Here is an 18,644-nt window from a genome sequence, read left to right on the forward strand (position 1 = left end):
ACTTGTAGAATTTATTTTAATTATTTTTTTAATCATTATAATACTTGAACTATACTTAACATTTACACTTTTTACATTATACTTTATGTTTTTTACATAATCAACTTTATATAAAGTTAATTTTAATATATTTATAAAAAGAAAAATTAAAGTTTCATTTTGGCCGTAATAATTGTATAATGATTTAAGTTTTTAATTTATAGCTTGCAGCTTAATAGAAAGAAAAGCATTTAATTTTTAAATAGTCTTAACCGGTTTTTTTTATGGAATTTTGTCACAAAGATTAATGGTTATCGAACGATTTACATTGTAAAAGGTTTAAATTTTGTCTTCCTTTTTTCAAAAGCTAGTTTTTTGTTAACAAGAAAAATTTATAACATTAATTTTGAAAGAAGTAACTAGCAAATATAAATTATTAAATTTTTTAAATGTTAAGGGCATAAGGGGTTCTAACATTTTAAATAAATAAATAAGCCATACAGTTCGAAGCTTAAGTTATATATTATAAGATAGTTTTTATAAAACTAATAACTAATTACTTTTGAGATATAACAATTTTTGTAAAATAATTCGGATACAACCATATAGAATTGAAAATTTTAAGGGCGATTTTCTCATAAATAAAACATATTCATTGAAAACCTATCTCGTCCTTCATTTTAAAAGCTATATAATTCAAAATATCATGAAATGTATTTTAGAACAAACTTGGTTAAAACTTTATCAATATTTTTTTTGGTTTAATGTCCTAGATCGCAAAAATACCTCTGGGTCATCGAGCTGCATACCCAAACTTAATAAAAATTATAATGAGCTAAAAATGAAAAAGAATTTTAAACTCTTAAATAGGGGTCGGCAGGCAGTTGGTGCTCGCAGGCCAAATTTCAAGTTTTCAAAATCTTCGCGGGCCACAGTTTAAGTTTTAGTGATATTTTAATAATCTTTTGGCTTCAGTTTTGGTCACACCACAAATAGTTTTACTTTTATTAACTTTATTACTTTAAATGACTTTTAGCTTCACATAAAATGCCTATTTAACATTTAAATATCTATTTGAGTAGAATTTCAATTGCTTAATATACTAGATTCTTAATAAAATATGTACTTACTTAAACACTTAATAAGTTAAACTTGATAAAATATTTTTATTTTTTACTTACAACCTAACTCTCTATAAAAACTAAGCTTGAAAAACATTTATGGGTTACTTTTATACATTTTTTATATTTGAAACTACTTTTTCATGTTTAAAAAAAAATCTTAACTTTTGAAAATAGTTTTTACGTCTTAAATAGTTTGCATTCTTCAGAAAATTCAGTAATTCGTTAATTAAATAAAATTAGTACCTTTTTGTACTCTAAATAAGCTAAATCAAATTTTTTAACATGTTTAATGTTGGAATAATTTAAAACAATACCTTTTATAAGTAATTAATTAGTCTTTTACACGGTTGCCACTTTAAAAGCAAAAATGTTTTAATTATATTAAAATTTTACTAAAAGATAAAATAGCTAAAAACTTTTTGTCAATCAAGCTTAAATATATAACTAATTTATTATTTTATAAAAAAGCACAATATGTAAATAGACAAAAAAATTACAACGAGTAAACTACACAACAATCATAAAAACTGTTCTGAGAGTTCGAAGATTCATTCAAAGTGTTTGAAATAAAAGTTTCAGATACCCCTAAGTTTTATAAAAATTTCTTAAACAGCTTTAACCTAGTCTGAATTTTATAATTTTTTTAAACTAGCCTATTGGTTTGAAAACCCTGTTTAAAATCAACTTCACAAAATAAAGAAATACAGAAGTTTATTAACAGAGAATTAATTATATAACTAAAAAAATATTTTAATTCAGCTTGAATGGATAATTAAAGTTTTAAACATTTTTAACAAATGTATAACAAATTGTTAAGCTGTTAAAGATATTGAAAAACCTATTTTTTATTGAACATTATAGCTATTCTTTATCTGCATTAAAATTTTGTATTTAAAAAAGAGCAAATGTAAGTTATAAGACGAGCTACGAGAACTATAATACGTTAGTTTCGAGTTATTACGAGAAACGAAAAAAAGATCGCTTATGTCAGTTTCAACAACACATATGATTATTTTCAGTAACTACATACTGACCGGAAAAAAAAACTATTAAGGCAAATTATAATGTAGCAAAATTAATTAATAAATAAAGATACCGTTTAGAGTTGAAAACTTATTTAAATAATTTGTGTTGAGGTTAGTAAAATGTTTTTGTTTATTTCTTTAATATCAACAAGAAGTCGTGTTTAGGAAATGTCTAAAGATTTTAAAGCTGCATAAACCAAATAAGGACTTAAATCAATCTGTTAAGATGTTAGAACTGATACAACAGATATTGTTCATTTTAGAATTTTTATTACAGGTATTTTACTAATTTTTAAATTTTAGAAAAATTTCTAGATTTAGTTACAACACAAAGCACAAAAATAGGTAAAGACATTTTAAAAGCAAAAGTGCAATGCACCAATATAAAATTTTTAAAAGTACAACATTTTGCCTCTATTTTTTGTATAAAATAAAAACGTCTTAAATAATATAGAAAAATTAAAAAAATTCTGTTAAGCTACTTAAAATGTGTTTTAGAATAAAAAATATTTATATAGTACATTTTGTGTTATATCGAAATTTTATTACTTTACATGTAAAAAATGTTTGAAATTCAAGTTTTTTTTTCAATAATTCTCAAATTCAAGGCTTTTACAGATTTTTTCAAGTATTAATTGTCAAATTCCAAGCTTTTGCGAGATTTTTTGGCATCATTAATTGTTGAGAATTATATGTATACAAATAGTATATATAATAATAATTCAAATTATATCATCTGCAAAACTTAAAACTCCAAACATATTTTAATTTAAACCAACACTGTGCAATGAACATAACATACATCATGAGTTTAATTTACCACTCTTTAAAGCAAAAAAAAAGTCAGTCCGAGTAACCAATTAACTTTCTTTGTTTAAAACGAAATGTCATTGAAAACTTTATGATAGAAATTATTTAAAATAAATATTATTTATTATTAAAAAAAAATTATAAGTCTGTTTTTAACAAGTTGTTTAAAATTTATAAACAACTACTCTAAATTAAACTTTGGTCCCTTATATATTCTTAGCTACTGTTAATCTAACAAGCAGTAAAGTGTAACAAGTGTATTATCTGATTATAAACAAAAAAGACAAATTTGAAAAAAAAAAATTAGTCCCCTTATGCCCTTAAATTAGTTTATTAGAAAATTTATAAAATATTTGATAATATTTTTTAATTCTATGAGTCTATTATATAATTCGGTTTTGTTTAACATAAAAATGTAACAAGGTTGAAAAGTGACCGTTTAAAAATATGAATCATATTTTATAAATTAAAACAGTAGGGGTGGAGGATCACCAATAGTTTATCAAATTTTTTAAAGTTTCAACTTAGCTCCCAGAAGTTTTTAAAGGCTTAAGAAAATTCAAAGTAACTTTTGAGTTATGAGCGATCGAAGTTAGTGATCTCAATAGGTTCTAATAGAGTTAATACCATAACTTATAAAACTTTAAATTAAGGAAAAAATGTAGTACTACGATTCAAGAAAAAATATAACAAAAATCACAACCATAATAACTTTTAAAAAAGTAATTTATATTAAAAAAATACAGAAAATCTTAATAGTTAAATAAATATGCGCTGTTGTATATAGTTGAATTTTCATATTATAATCAATATTATTTTATATTAAAAAAATGTTAGACTACTCTATGACCATAAAAATCTTGCTTTACAAATTTAAAAATTAAGAAAAAATTTTTTATTAAATATTGTAATTTATTAATCAAGTATACGAGAAAACTTTCTAGAAAATAATTAACATGCATAGTCTTTTCAAATAAATATAACTTTTCAATAAAAAAAAGATTAATCAAGACCATTGTTTTGATTGAAATTATGTTAAAACAAAATTGTATTTACAAAATGAATGAAAAGTTTTGTTAAGTACTCAACTGTGCATTTGTTCAGAAAAATAACTATAAAATTTTTTTATAAATATTTGATGAACTACAACTTAGTAAATTTTTCAAAATAAAATTTAAATAAACAAAATTATAATTCTTAAACTTTTAGATAACAAACAACGGGAAAATAAAAACTTATCTATCATTTATAATTGTCTTACACTTTTTTTGAAAATTACTTATTATATCATCATATTAATAATTAAGTAAAAAAAAGTGAAATAAATAATACATATTGAATATTTTTTGTATCATTGTCAATAAATATAGTTATTTTTGATCCTCTGTATGTGTCAACCATCTGCAGTTAACTGGTACTGATTGGGCAAGTTCCAAGGCTCGTCATCCTTCTTTAGTCATCCTACTTTAGTTGTTTCGCTGCTACAAGGAGGAGCGACCATTAGAGATGGTCAAAAATTTGCTTCGATAGGCTCCTTGCCAAATTGTGATGACAAATGCTGTCTGTACTCTGTATTCCATGACTTGCTCTGGTGTTTTAGTTATGTCAATTTGTTTTATACTACAATTAATTAGTATAAATCTGAAAAACATTGAAGTACAAAATATGGTGCATGTCTGTTATTAAAATTATTACTTTTTTTTGAAAAATCCCATGGTGGGAACGTTGTTCTGTAGATAATCCTTGGTTAAAATTTCAAAATTAAAATCTACTAAGTGTGGGAAAATCATTAAGTCCAAAACTAAAATTCAAAATAGAATTTTGGTAGAAAAACATCAGTCTCATCTCATTGTTCCTTCTACAACGATAAACGTATTTTGAAGTGAGTTGTCATCACCTGTAATTCTACCTTCCCCTTTAAAATTAACATTAAACTAACCAAAAAAAAAAACTATCTATTTAACTGAAATAAAAATCCCTTAGTGACACGTCATTTGGCAAACACTCACATGGTTATAAACTCAACATTAAAACTACAAAGTGTGAGAAAATCATGAACATTAAATTCCCAAGCAAGTATATGCCGACGCTGAAACAAAAAATACATCAACAATCCAATTGTGTGGTTACTGCCACCAATGTGAACTCACAATCAGCTGTTGCAATTTTAAACCAACAAATATCTAACTAAAACTTTTAAAAACTCTACAAAAATATGTTGAATTCTAAAATACTAACAAAAACCAACATTTGTTTTTATTTCTAACAAATAAATATAAGAAATAAAAAACTTTTATAAAAAAGTCACAGGATAATTTGTCATGAACTATTTTAAAAAGGGTAATCTGCAAATTTATGCTAAATAATATAAAAACGAAATAGAATAAAGTTGACGAATATAAAAGCTAGCTATTTCGATAAAGATTTTAACTGTATGTCTTAAAAAAAAAACACTTTTAAACAAAATATTACTTAAACAACTTTTTTTTTTTTTTTTTTTTTTGACTTGCTCGTGCATGCAAAATTTTTTTTTTTCAAAATAAAATTACTTATACAACAATTTTTTTTTAAATTTTTTTCTTTTTTGACTTGCTCATGCATGCAAGAATTTTTTTTTACAGTAGACTACCGCTTAAGTACGCAAATTGAACCCGACCAAAAAGTGCGTACTTAGCACGGGTAGTGCGTACTTTTTTACGACATAGTATAATATGAAATTTTGTTGTTTGTTTTCTTTCTTACAACTAGCCACCAAATAGTTAAGCCAAAAAAACAAGTCTATTATTTTAAATAACATTTAATACATAATTTTAATCTGCAAAATTTTTCGATAGATTTTAAAATGATTTATTTTTCCTATAAAAATTTTCTATATAATTAATACATACATTTAATATAGAAAGTCAATGTCATTCAATTATATAAAAATAAATATTAAGCCATATTTTCTGTTTATATGTTTTTTCTGACTTTATAAAATTTGTAAATAGTTTTTGTGGTTAATTAGTTTTATATCATGTCACATTAAAATTAGCCTTTCTTTCGCAGATATTCTGAATGTTTTTGAATAAAAAAAATTTAAAAATTTTAAAAAAATTTAGTAAAATGTATGGAAAGCGTCAGAAAATGACTTTATGGAACAAGTCTAAGGATAAAGGTAAATTTGCAGCACCAAAGCCAACAAATGTCTCCCGTGATCATATAAGGGAACTTTTTAGGATTTTCAATGCTGAAATGAGAATGGATTCTCAATTTTGTCTTTCTGCATAAGTGCGTACTTAAGGCGGGGTGCGTACCAAAAAAAGTGCGTACTTAAGCGGTAGTCTACTCTAATTAATTTTTTTTAACTACTTCTCCGGTTTTTTAACATAAGAGAATTTCGAGGTTTTATAGTGATATAGTTTGAAAATTCCAGTATTCCAGGTTTTTTAGAAACTCAAATTTTTTAAAATAGCATTTTTGAGTGCAGCAAATACAGGTCACATTCTATTTGAATTAGATTTAAAAATAAGGACTCAACAAATAGCTTGTACCTACTTAATTTACAAAGTTATGTTAATGAAACTCTTGGAACTTAGGACGTAGATTGGTCTTTCGTCTACCCATATGGCCTGGTTTAAATGCTTGGCTCATGAGCCAAGCAGGATACAATTGCTTTTTATCCATTGATTGAACAAATGGCCTCCCATCTTTAACTACAACAAATTTACTAAAAGTGGACCTCTTTGCCTTTTTTGCAGGGACCTCTGGGATTGCAATGTCATGAAAGTTATTTAAAAAATGATTAAAGAGACTATCTACTTGATGGCGATTCAATTTAATTTGAGGAGACTGGTAATGAGGAAACATAAAATCACCTTCCCCATTAAAGGCCTTTTTAACGTTAATAAATTGATTTTGGACTAAAATTCTCAGGTCAGACTCTTAACAAGTGGGACTCACATATAATCTCCCAACTAAGCTTTTGAGCTTGTTATTGCAGCTTTCTTAAAGATTGTTAGTTAAGGGCTTGGAGAGATTTAGGAGTCATTTAGGTAATAGAATATGCAAATAAATAGTTGTTAATTCTTTTTATATATAGTTTTTTTTAATAATATTTTTTATGTTTTTAAAATTATCACATTCTAATATTTCACTAACACTATCATTAAACAATTGTAAAGAATCACATGTTACTAGTTTTTAATCTTTTTACTTAATTCAGAGCTATCCAGACTACTTGAAATATTTCCCTGTAAGTGGGTATAACAAAAAATAATGGTGCTGAAAGGAAATGATTTTCTAATTCCATTAATAATTGCTTTTTCCTGATCTGAACAAAAAAACATTTTATAGTGATAATTAGTATTACAATTTAGTTTTAAATTTAATTCATCAAATTTGTATTTTAAATGTTCAAAAAAAAATCAAAATTTCTGTTTTTACTTTTTTTATGTACAAAAATAGGGCCCATAAACAAAGGATTTCCTTTTGGAAATTCTTTGGTAATTAGTTTTAAATTTTTGTAGCTAAGACAAGTGACATGGTAAATACCAATGTCAAATGTCTTGTCTACATGTAATACAAATCTAGCACCATCATTTTCTGCCATAATTAAAGAAAAAATATCAAGAATTTGACATCCTGATATAATATAAAACCTGGCAAATCTCCTGCTAAATTTGAATATGCCCTTACAACTTTATCTCCTGTATTTACTAATTCTTTCAAGCTCTGAATATGATCGACCGGATTTTTACTAGAAACAGAGAAGTTTAAGTTGGTTTCTTTATTTAAACTATATTTTAAATTATAAATTTTTCTTGTGCAAGGAAAAATGTCATTGTGTGTTATATATTTGAGCGGTTTTAACTTTTTTATTATTAGTTATTATTTCAATCTGCTTATTTTTTAAGGAACACTTACAATCTGCATCAGGCTTACCTATGAATAAGTATAAGTTACTTGAAAAAGAACTGTTGCTTAATTTATATCTGAAATTTATAAACTTACTAGAACATTTTGCCCTATATTGTCTAATAGTTAACTTATAAACTACTTTGCTGCTATCCTGAACGCCATCACTACAAAGAACAGCCTTCAACTGACCATTGTTGTTTTCAAAATGTACCCAAAAAAAAACTCCAACCATTCCTTCCTTGAGCAGATTTCCACTCACAGGGAAATTTAATTTTATTTTTATTAATATCATCCAATTTAAAATAACAGTTACTAGCAATTATATTATTAATTTGTGCATTAGGTATATCAGAATCAATTAAGATATTAGCTACAAAAAGATTATCTAATTTATAATTTTTAGCAAGTAAATTCATGTTTTTTTCAAATCTACTTCATTAAATTTAAACACTGTTACGCCAATACCATTAGAAGCAGTATTAGTTGATGACTCAGGAGAACACACTAACCTAGTTGTTCTATTATGACAAGGTGACAGTGGCCCACAGACTTCAGTGGAATTAGCTAAATTAGGTACCAAACCTTTCTTAACCAAAACTCGACCTGAGACATTTATTTTAAATGGACCTAGACCGCTCCTACCTAAAGCATTCAGTGGCTCAAAGACATTAGAATAGTTGACTAAATTTGGTACCAACCCTTTCTTAACCGAAATTGGCCCTGGGACATTTATTTGACTATTTGATGTACCTAGAACCCTCTTAATCAGAATATTCATTGGTTCAAAAACTTTAGAAGAGGTTGGAAAATTTGGTACCATCCCTTTCTTAACCAATTTTAATAGACCTGAAATGGACCACCATGTGTACTAGATAAACTATTTGTTGAGTCCTGGTGAGGGAAAATGAATAATCTTTAGTAAAATCTAAATGAAGTAAACTTTCAAAATTTTTAACTACTTTTTTATATAAAGAAAAGATCCATTACTTTTTAACGATAATTTTTCAAAATCATTATTTGAAATACCTTCGGGAAACTTTTCTTTAATTTCAATAATAAATTTAATGAAGTTGTTGGCCATTTTTAAGTTCTAAACAAAATCTGAAAATAAACAAAGCTTTGATAACATTTTCAAATTAATCATAGCTTAAAAACATAAATGTACAATCTTGTATAGAAGATAAATAGTATGGGGGTCAATCTCACATTTATATTTGTTTGATTAGTGATTGTTCTTTAATTTTTCATTATATCACCCTGTTGTTACTAGGATAACTAGTTAATACTTTTTTTTTTGTTTATAAAATTTTGTTGTTACTAAGAACAATTTGTTGACAGTTTTAAATTAACATACTTGCTAAGTCAGCAAAAAAATTGGAATTCCTGAACATCTACAATCGTACCCGTCTTTAATTGTCTTAAAATGTCGTACAGGGACTTAAAATGAAATTAATCAAATTACCGAAAAACAGTTTTAATTAAAACATTAAATTTAAAAAGTAAGACAAGTTTCGTCTAAGTAAAGGAAACTATGTTATTTTGTGGAAAAACTATGCTTATATTAGTTAATATTAAATAGTAAGCTAAACTGTTTGAACTTAATTATACTCAAATCCGGTAACATAATTTTAACTATAAAAGTTTCATTTTTGTTTTGTAAAAGCGTAATGTTTTTTGATTTTTAGACTGACTTTTTTGTAAATTTATATAATAAAGATGAAATACAAGTAGTTTAAACATAAAAAAAGACTTATATTTTTAAAAAGAAATAAAAATATAATTTTTATTTGACTTTTTGTTTGTTAGCGACAACCTTAAGATTAAAAATAGAACTATTTTTAGAAAAAAATTACTATTTATTTTATTTTTTAGAAGTGCACTGTCTATAATTTTTCAAGTAGCTTATATATATAAATATTACAAAATGTATTTTCTTTGAAAGCTTCGTACATCAAAAAATAAAAACTTGATAAAGAAAATATTGAATGTAGATTAAGTGAATAACTTTATTAATGCACTGAACATTAACTAAAATATATAAACATTGTTTAAGCAAGATACCGAAAAAAATAGAAAAAGATTAAAAAAAAAACTTTGTTTGCTGTTTCAGTTTTCTTTTCACACGAAAAGTATATAAATTGTAAGTCTTGAACATTTTTTTTCAAAAAAAATTAAGATTTCATAAATGATTTAAAAAGCAGCTAGTAGCTTTCTTAGTACGTAAAAAGGAGACTAAAAGAGATGTCGAAGAAAGTCTAAAAAAGTGTTGATATTATTAAGACATGTTTTAACTATTAGAACTATATATTATAGTATTATTAGTAATAAACTATGAAAAGAGTGAGTTATGAAGTAAATTTATAAGTAGTTAACGATAAAACTTAAGATCACTAAATATTTTTCATTTGTGTTCCATTTTGTTACGTAATGTTCACAAGTTAGCATCATTTGTTGTTAAGTTCTAGTTACCAAGCCTCTGACTGGCCAAAAATATTGTTGGCTCTGATTGGCTAAATAAGTAGTAGTGCAAATATGAAACTGCTAACAAAATCAAATGTTTAATAAAATCAGAAATGGTACTTTTTGCCTTAAATAAGTGGTTAAAACTTCAGTGATCTACGAGAAAAAGGTTAAATAGTATTTTTCTGCAAAAAATAAAAGACATAGACTTTTGCAGACCAAAATATAACAATTTAAAAATAAAAGTCACAAAATTAAAATTAAATAATAAACTGTATCCTGGTGTATGAGTCGTTAACCTAATGGTTTTTTCGTACACCAGGTCCTCAAACCAAATTTCTGAGCTTTTTTTTATCGTTAATTAAAAAATAACGCATACAAAAACAAAACTGATTAAAATGATTACTAAAAACTCATTTAAACAAAGAAAATTAAGTTGACCAATATGTCGTTTATATAAAAAAAAACTTTTAATGCTTATTTTTCGTTAATAAAATGCTTTACTATAATATAAAAACAAAACAACTTAATATAATTTTAAAACTAAATAATATTAAATTTTACTAAACAACATGAACTCTCAGCTAAAACTACTTGGTTGAAGTTTGTTTAATAAAGAAAATGAGTTAACCAGCTACATATTTATTATAATGAGTATAAGTTGTTTAAACCTAGTGAGTATACTAAATAAATGTAAAAGGATAAAGTTATAAAATTTTATAACTTTTAGTCTTATTAACAGTACATATTTTTTAATATCCTAAAAAATAACAAAACAGTTAAACTAGTATAAATTATTAAATAATTAATTAGAGTTTGATATAACAAAAAGTTTGAATCCTTAGTTTTTAGACAAAGAATTTTAGATTCAGTTTTCAATTTAGTTCGTAAATTTCAACTCTAATAAAACATAGCTTTTTACAAATTAATAAAATAAGTTATACATCACACAATTTTAAAAACACTATGTATATTTTGAGTAATTTTCATAAGTAAAGAATAAAGCTAACAAGTAATAAGATCTTACAAACTTATAAAAAATCAAGTAATCAAGTAATCATAAAGTAAACGAGAGATAAATAAAATACAAAAACAATTACAAATAATTAAAATCAAATGAGTCCATTTACGTTATAATTGATCTACAGTTAAACAGTGTTTTTAAAGTTGTGTGTCAATAGGTTATTTATGTTCCTATAATTAAAAAAATTAAAAAGTATTTTATTAAATTTCTAAGCTATTTTTAATCATTTTAAAATTCACTTTCATCTAAAAAACTTATTCTAAAAATTTTAGTGTTGGTGTTTATATCCAATATCTAATACAGTGTTTAGCTTTTTATAGCAATTTTGATAAATGTTTATATAGATTTATAAAGTTTAGATAAAATTTTCTTCAAATTTATAGTTGCCTGATAGTGCTGTTAGGTTTAAAAACTGTACAACTCTTTGAATAATCATTAGTAAACTTAATTAAAGTATTTTACCGAAGTTTTTATTGAATATCAATGATAACCGTGATAAGAATTGATTTTCTAATGCGTTCTGCCACACTTAGTGGCGTCATTTCATTTTTACACACAAAAAATGAAATCTAGCAGCTAATAAATATAAACCAGTTTTGCTTTGAATCAACCATTAGATTACTATTTCAAAATTACAGAGGCATAATTAATGTGCCCAAAAGTATTTTCTTTGAAAAATCATTTTTAAACTTAAAATAAATTTTTTTAAACATTGGCTTTAATGTCTACAAATTAACTGTACAAATTACCATAAAAAATCAATTTTAACCTCGGCTAAGAACTTCAAAATTGGCATACTTCTAATGCTTGCAGAAATTTAGATGTACTTTCTTTCCGAAAATTCTATGATATATTCTTTAATTATTTAAAAAAAGTTAAGCTAAAAGAGCAATAAACAATCAAAATAGATTGATTTATAGTTACAGTTAAAATTTATGCTTAAACTAGTCCTTCAGTACCTAAAGTATTCGAAATATAAAACCTTTGGGCATGCAATGGAACAAATTCTTATAATAGACTTAATTCAGTGTATACATAAAACATCAAGTAGATAAAGATTTTATTTTAATTCACTGAATTTGCACTGTAAGACTTATTAAAAATATTTTTTCAACTTTACTTAGTTTTTAAATATAGTAGTATAGTGAAAAAACTATAACTATTTTAATTATTACTTGAATTATAAACTGTACAATTTATTCTACTTAAAATTATTTCAAATAATTTTTATATATTTAGATTGTACTTAGTAAGAACAAAGTATAAACGTTAACTACAAATAAATCAACAGTATGTATTTTTGTTTTTTAAATAACGTTTAATTAGACAAAAAAACTACTAAAAATAACAGTATATCAAAAAAAATTTCTAATTCTATAAATATGTTATCTTTTTGCTCTACTAACGTTTTTAATTCATAAAAAATGCTATGTAAAAGTCGAAGTGAGATAGCTAGTTGTTCAATTATACTTCAAATTAAAATTAGACTTGCGTAAATTTTTAACATATACTTAACAATAGTAATGTATCTAATTACTTTTACACTGCTTGTCTTTCGAATAAACTTTGACAGTAAGAACTTAAGCATGTGTATTAATGTAGCACGTAATAAAAATGAAAATAGGCCAACTTTAACCTCATTTTCTCTACTTATACTTTAATATTTTTTTATTACTTTTTTATAAAGTGATCTACAAACATTAGAAATTAGAAAAAAAACCTTATTTTTTCATTGGAATCGTTTTAATTTTTTTAGGGAATTGATTTAAAAACTCAACTGAAATAAATCTCAAACGCATCAAGTAACCAAGCTGTGAAAATATTAGTTGTTTTTTTCGGGTTTTTGTTGTTTTTGTAAATAATTTTTCGTTAGTATTTATCATTTTTTAAGCTAAAACTATCTCAATAAACTATAAAAGAATAAAAAATAAATAAAAAAACGACACAACTTGGATTTGAACTCGCGACCTTCTGACCTATTAACAAAGAAAAACTAATTCAAAAAAAAAAGTTTTACAACCGCTAGATTTAATGGAACTTTATTTACTACCACCGAGACGAATTTTTCAATAAACTTAAAACGACCTAAAAAAACAGCTGAAATATCAATCAATTTAAAAATAAATCATTTAGTGTCAAGTCTGACAAATTACTATCAAAAAGTAAGAAGTTTTACAACCGCTAGATTTAATTGATCTTTATTTTTAAGCAGCTTAGTTTGAGATTTAAGTTGGATATAATGTAATACTGCTAAAATTAATTTATAAACTGATTTTGAATTGTAAGAACATTTAAGTAGGACAATTGACTTCGAATCAATTAAAAATTAATTGTTGAAACATAAACAAATTTATGAAGAAATATGGTATTTCTTAAAGTAATTAACATAAACTACTCTAAATAGTCCAACACATCTATTGTGTTGTTTTTAATTATAAAGCCTTGTTTAGATAAATTTTGATTTGATAAACAGACAAGATAATGTTATTAAAGAAATATTTACAAAATTTAAAAGAAAATCACTATTTAAAACTGATTTCGCGAGAAGTAGTTATTTTTGTAATGCTTTATTTCGAGAGACGGTTGCAAAAGTTTATAATGCAAGGTCATATTTAATTATTGAGATACTAAGTTTTTTAACTAAGCTCTGCATAATTTTTTCTAAACTGTTTGGTTTAAAATAAGTAATTAATATAAAAGTTTATCATATCTCTCTTATGAGTTAAGATGATAGACCTATTTGTATCAGATACTAGTAAGGTATTTTAAAAACAGACACAGTGAAAGAAACGGTTTCCAAGTAAATTAATAAAACTAAATATACTATAATAAAGTAAGTTTTTATAAAAAATTGATATTGTTTTTTTTTTTTTTTGATTTTGCATGGTTTTCATTTAAACTAGACTACTACAAAATTAGTAATAATGACGGATTAAAAGTCTTATAAAAAATATTGAAACTTTAATCTATTTTTTCTTAAGCTTGTTTAAACTTACCTATATTTTGTAAACATGTTCTTTATTAAATAAATAAATAAAATACTTAATATTACCTTAATTTAAGCAGCAAGTTTTATTCAAACAACAACTTAAACTTGAGAGTAATAACGAAAACAGCTTAAATGTCAAATATAACTTAGAACAGTAGTTATCAAAGTATTGGTGCACACTAGTGTATATGAATTTTAAAGGCATTAAAGCTTATAGGTACAAAATATTTTAATGAAACATTGAAACAAATAGTTAAATCTAAACTTTGTTTATTAAATTCAAGTCATAAAGTTAAAGATTAATGCTAAGTTCAGCCCTGGTGTTTCATTTAGAAATTTCATTTAATTCGATAGATCATTTTACTTTTATGGCTGTTTTGTTTCATCATTAAATATTCTTAAAAATAATGTAAACAGCCTTTTTTTAAACAAATCGCTAAACTAAAAAATTTTAAGAAATTGTTAATTAAAACAAACAACAAAAACAAAACATTTGTATACATTAATAATAAATTTACACTGTTTAATATTGTATTAAATTGTATGAAAAATAAAACGAGTCGTAAAATAGGTTATAACTTATTTTAATTTTATGACATATCATAAATTGAAATTCAAAATTCCAGGTTTTTCCAGGTTTATTTCCAAAACTTTAAAACTTCAAAAAATATACTTTTATTTAAGATATCATGTCAAACTCTAAACTAATTTAATTAATAAATTAGATTTTAAATAATTTTATAATTATTTAATTAATAGTTTCAGTGTAACAAAAAAATTCTATAAACCTTGATTTTGATACTTTAGGCTAAAAAACCTGAAAACTTTTGAAATTTGAGAAGTTGTTGAAATAAACCTGGAAAAACCTGGAATTTTTAACCAAAACCACTAAAAAACCTGGAAGGACCTAGATTTTGATACTTTAGGCTAAAAAACCTGAAAACTTTTGAAATTTGAGAAGTTGTTGAAATAAACCTGGAATAACCTGGAATTTTTAACCAAAACCACTAAAAAACCTGGAAGGACCTAGATTTAGATACTTTATGCTAAAAAACCTGAAAACTTTCGAAGCTGAGGAAATTTTAGAAGTTGTTGAAATAAACCTGGAATCTGAACCAAAACCACTATAAAACCTTGAAGGACCTAGATTTTGATACTCTAGGCTAAAAAACCTGAAAACTTTTGAAATTGAGGAATTTTGAGAAATATATGACAACAAACAGTCATAATGAGAAAAAATCTTGTTGAAAAAAGAAGCGTTAAAAGATTTGAATTTTTCGTTTATTAATTAATCTGTAAACGGTGATCATTGGGTTTTTATAGTTTTAGTCTTAACCAAACGTCAGTTTGTTATTTTTCACTCGAGTGCAGGTGTAAGCAATGTAAAAATAAATGGTCTAGCTCGAAATATTGGAAGTTACTTGAAGTTCAGAGATGACAATTTAGGTTGTTCGTCTTCAAAAAAAGATTACGCAAGTAGTTGGATAGGTTTTGAAGGTGAATGTAGTAAGCAGAATGATGGAAACAACTGTGGTATATTTGTTATTGAGGTTAGTTACTATATTTCTGTGTTCTTAGTTTCAATTAAGAATATTTTAAAAGTGTTTGTTTTTCAATGTTAGATTAGAATAAAAACGTTTAACTTTATGTTTGTATTTAAAAAACTATGAGATGATTAAAAGTATCTTAGTAAGTATCTTTATTAGCTACAAATAGTTTCTGAATTACAAATGTTACAAAAGAGTACCAAAAAAGTCGACTTATTTCTAAATTTATATAATTTTTTATAGTTCTGTCGAAATGTCTTACAACTAGATCAAGGTGGAGAGCATGAAGTTGGAAGTAAACAACTCAAAGCTTAATTTAAAGAATTTAACAATTGAGTTAAGCAATCAAGTTGCTTTTGAATATAGTAAGTTAAAGTTAAACTTTAGTTTATTTAACAACTTTTGCATGATCTCATGTTATTTTTGAATTTTGCAGATAAATCAGAAGATTAATGTTTTCTATGCGGGTTGAATGATTCCGACCAGAATTGGGTTCAATGTGAAGTTTGTTTACGTTGGTATCATTATCCAAATAATTATTCGCACAAAGAAAGTAATTCATTATTTAGATGCAAGTTATGTAGCTAAATATCATTTTTGCAAAGATAGTAAACGTTTTTATCCACTTTAGCCCTTTTAAAGGCTTAATAAAAACTGTAAATTTTTTATTAAACAAAATTTCAAAGCACTATAAACTTATTTCAACATTTTTATTTCATATCTTACGTTCATTTACGTATAAACTTGATGTTCTATTTATTCTTCTACGTTCAAATTGTTTTGTGAGTTTTTTTTTGAATATGTTTTCGTTAAAACCAGACCAATGCTTGTATCATGTTAAACTATAAGTATATTAAGTATGTTTGCTAAATCAAAGAATGTAAGCTAGTAATACTGTCACTAATAATAACTGATAAGCATTTTCAAAGCACTATCAACTTATTTCAACATTTTAATTTCATATTGTATGTTCATTTACGTATAAAATTGAAAATCTGCTTTTTTTTTTCTACGTTCCAGTTGTTTTGTAAATTTTTCTTTGAATATGCTTTTGTACAAAGTAAATAAAGTTCCATTAAATCTAGCGGTTGTAAAACTTACTTATTTTTTCACAGTAATCAGTCGGACATGACGCTAAATTATTTATTTTTAAATTGATTGATATTTCAGCTAATTGTTTAGGTCGTTTTAAGTTTATTGAAAAATTCGTCTCTGGTGGTAGTAAATAAAGTTCCATTAAATCTAGCGGTTTTAAAACTTTTCTTTTACTTATTTTTTCTTCGTTAATGGTCAGAAAGCCGCGGGTTCAAATCCAAGTGGTGTCGTTTTTTTTTTTTTATTCTTTTAAAGTTTATTGAGATAGTTTTAGCTTAATAAATGATAAATACTAACGACAAAATTATTTACAAAAACAAAAAACCCGAAAAAAATAAATATTATTTTCACAGCTTGGTTACTTGATGCGTTTTAGACATATCTCAGTTGAGTTTTTTAATTAACTCCCTAAAAAACTTAAAACGATTCCAATAATTAAATAAGGTTTGTTTCTAATCTCTAATGTTTTTAGATCATTAAAAAAAAAGTTATAAAAAAGTATTGAAGTATAAGTAAAGAAAAATGTGGGTAAAGTTGGTCTATTTTCATTTTTATTACGTGCTGCATTGATACACATAGTATAAGACTTTAATAAACACATTTATTTACAATAACAAGAAGATTTCATAAAAATTTATACTTAAAGAATACTGATACCAAACAAAAGGTAAAAATATAAAATGGAACTGTACTTATTCTTTCAGTATTACAACGAATACTTAATATTAATCATAACACTTGACAATTTCATATTAATAAATAAAAAAAAACGATCCAACTTATAAATAAAACAGTGTGATACAAAAAAAAAAGAAATCATGTTTTGATTAGGTACTAAATCAATGTTATAGTTAAAAACAAATTTTAGTTTTCATGAAGATCATTCTAGTTTATTCGGTAATAAGAAAATATTTTTTCTTCTATCAGTGGCTGATTTCAAAATAAAATTCCCATAAACTACCTTTATACTACCATATACCATATACTAATTTATATTTTTTAGAATGGTCCTGTTTCTAACTTATTCTTAAAAATATTTATAGACTAATTTTTTTAAATAAAATAAATGTATATTCCTTAAAACATGATTAAAGTTATTATAGCTTAACATACAAGTAAAATACGTACGTAAATTTTATCTTGAAAGTACAAACTAAATGGTTTTAGAATAAAAAGTAAAAACTACTTTAGCATGTCAACATGATCTAATTATTAGAACATAACGACTTTTTTATTAGTGTTTTTTGTTGCAATTATGCTTTAAAAGAACTGTCTTAAGTTGTTTTTCTCAAAGTTAAATGGCCCAATAAGATATTTTAGAACGATTCCGGTCAGCGTAAAATTTCTTCTGATAAACTATGGGTTTATAGTATGTAATACTACGCTTCTACATTACTCATTCAACAAATCTCTGATAAAGGAAGAAGTTGGCATTAAAATCTGAGTAAATAATTTTATTAAAAAGTCATAGAACAAAAACTTTTTACAAGAGCTAACTTATTAAGTAAATTGATTTTTTAGAATAGAATGCCAACTTCTTGCATTAACAAAATGTACTCTTTCGTTTTAAAACCTTTACCAGAGAAGTTTTTAAATAAGTGCTGTAGAATTTATAAAATGAAACTATTTTAATATAATTCATAGAATAAAAGCTCGATATTAAGAGCTAACTTGTATAAAAACAGTTTCGTT

This window comes from Thalia democratica, chromosome 3 (genome assembly GCF_965202585.1).
Source record: "Thalia democratica chromosome 3, ktThaDemo2.hap1.1, whole genome shotgun sequence".
Lineage (NCBI taxonomy): Eukaryota > Metazoa > Chordata > Thaliacea > Salpida > Salpidae > Thalia > Thalia democratica.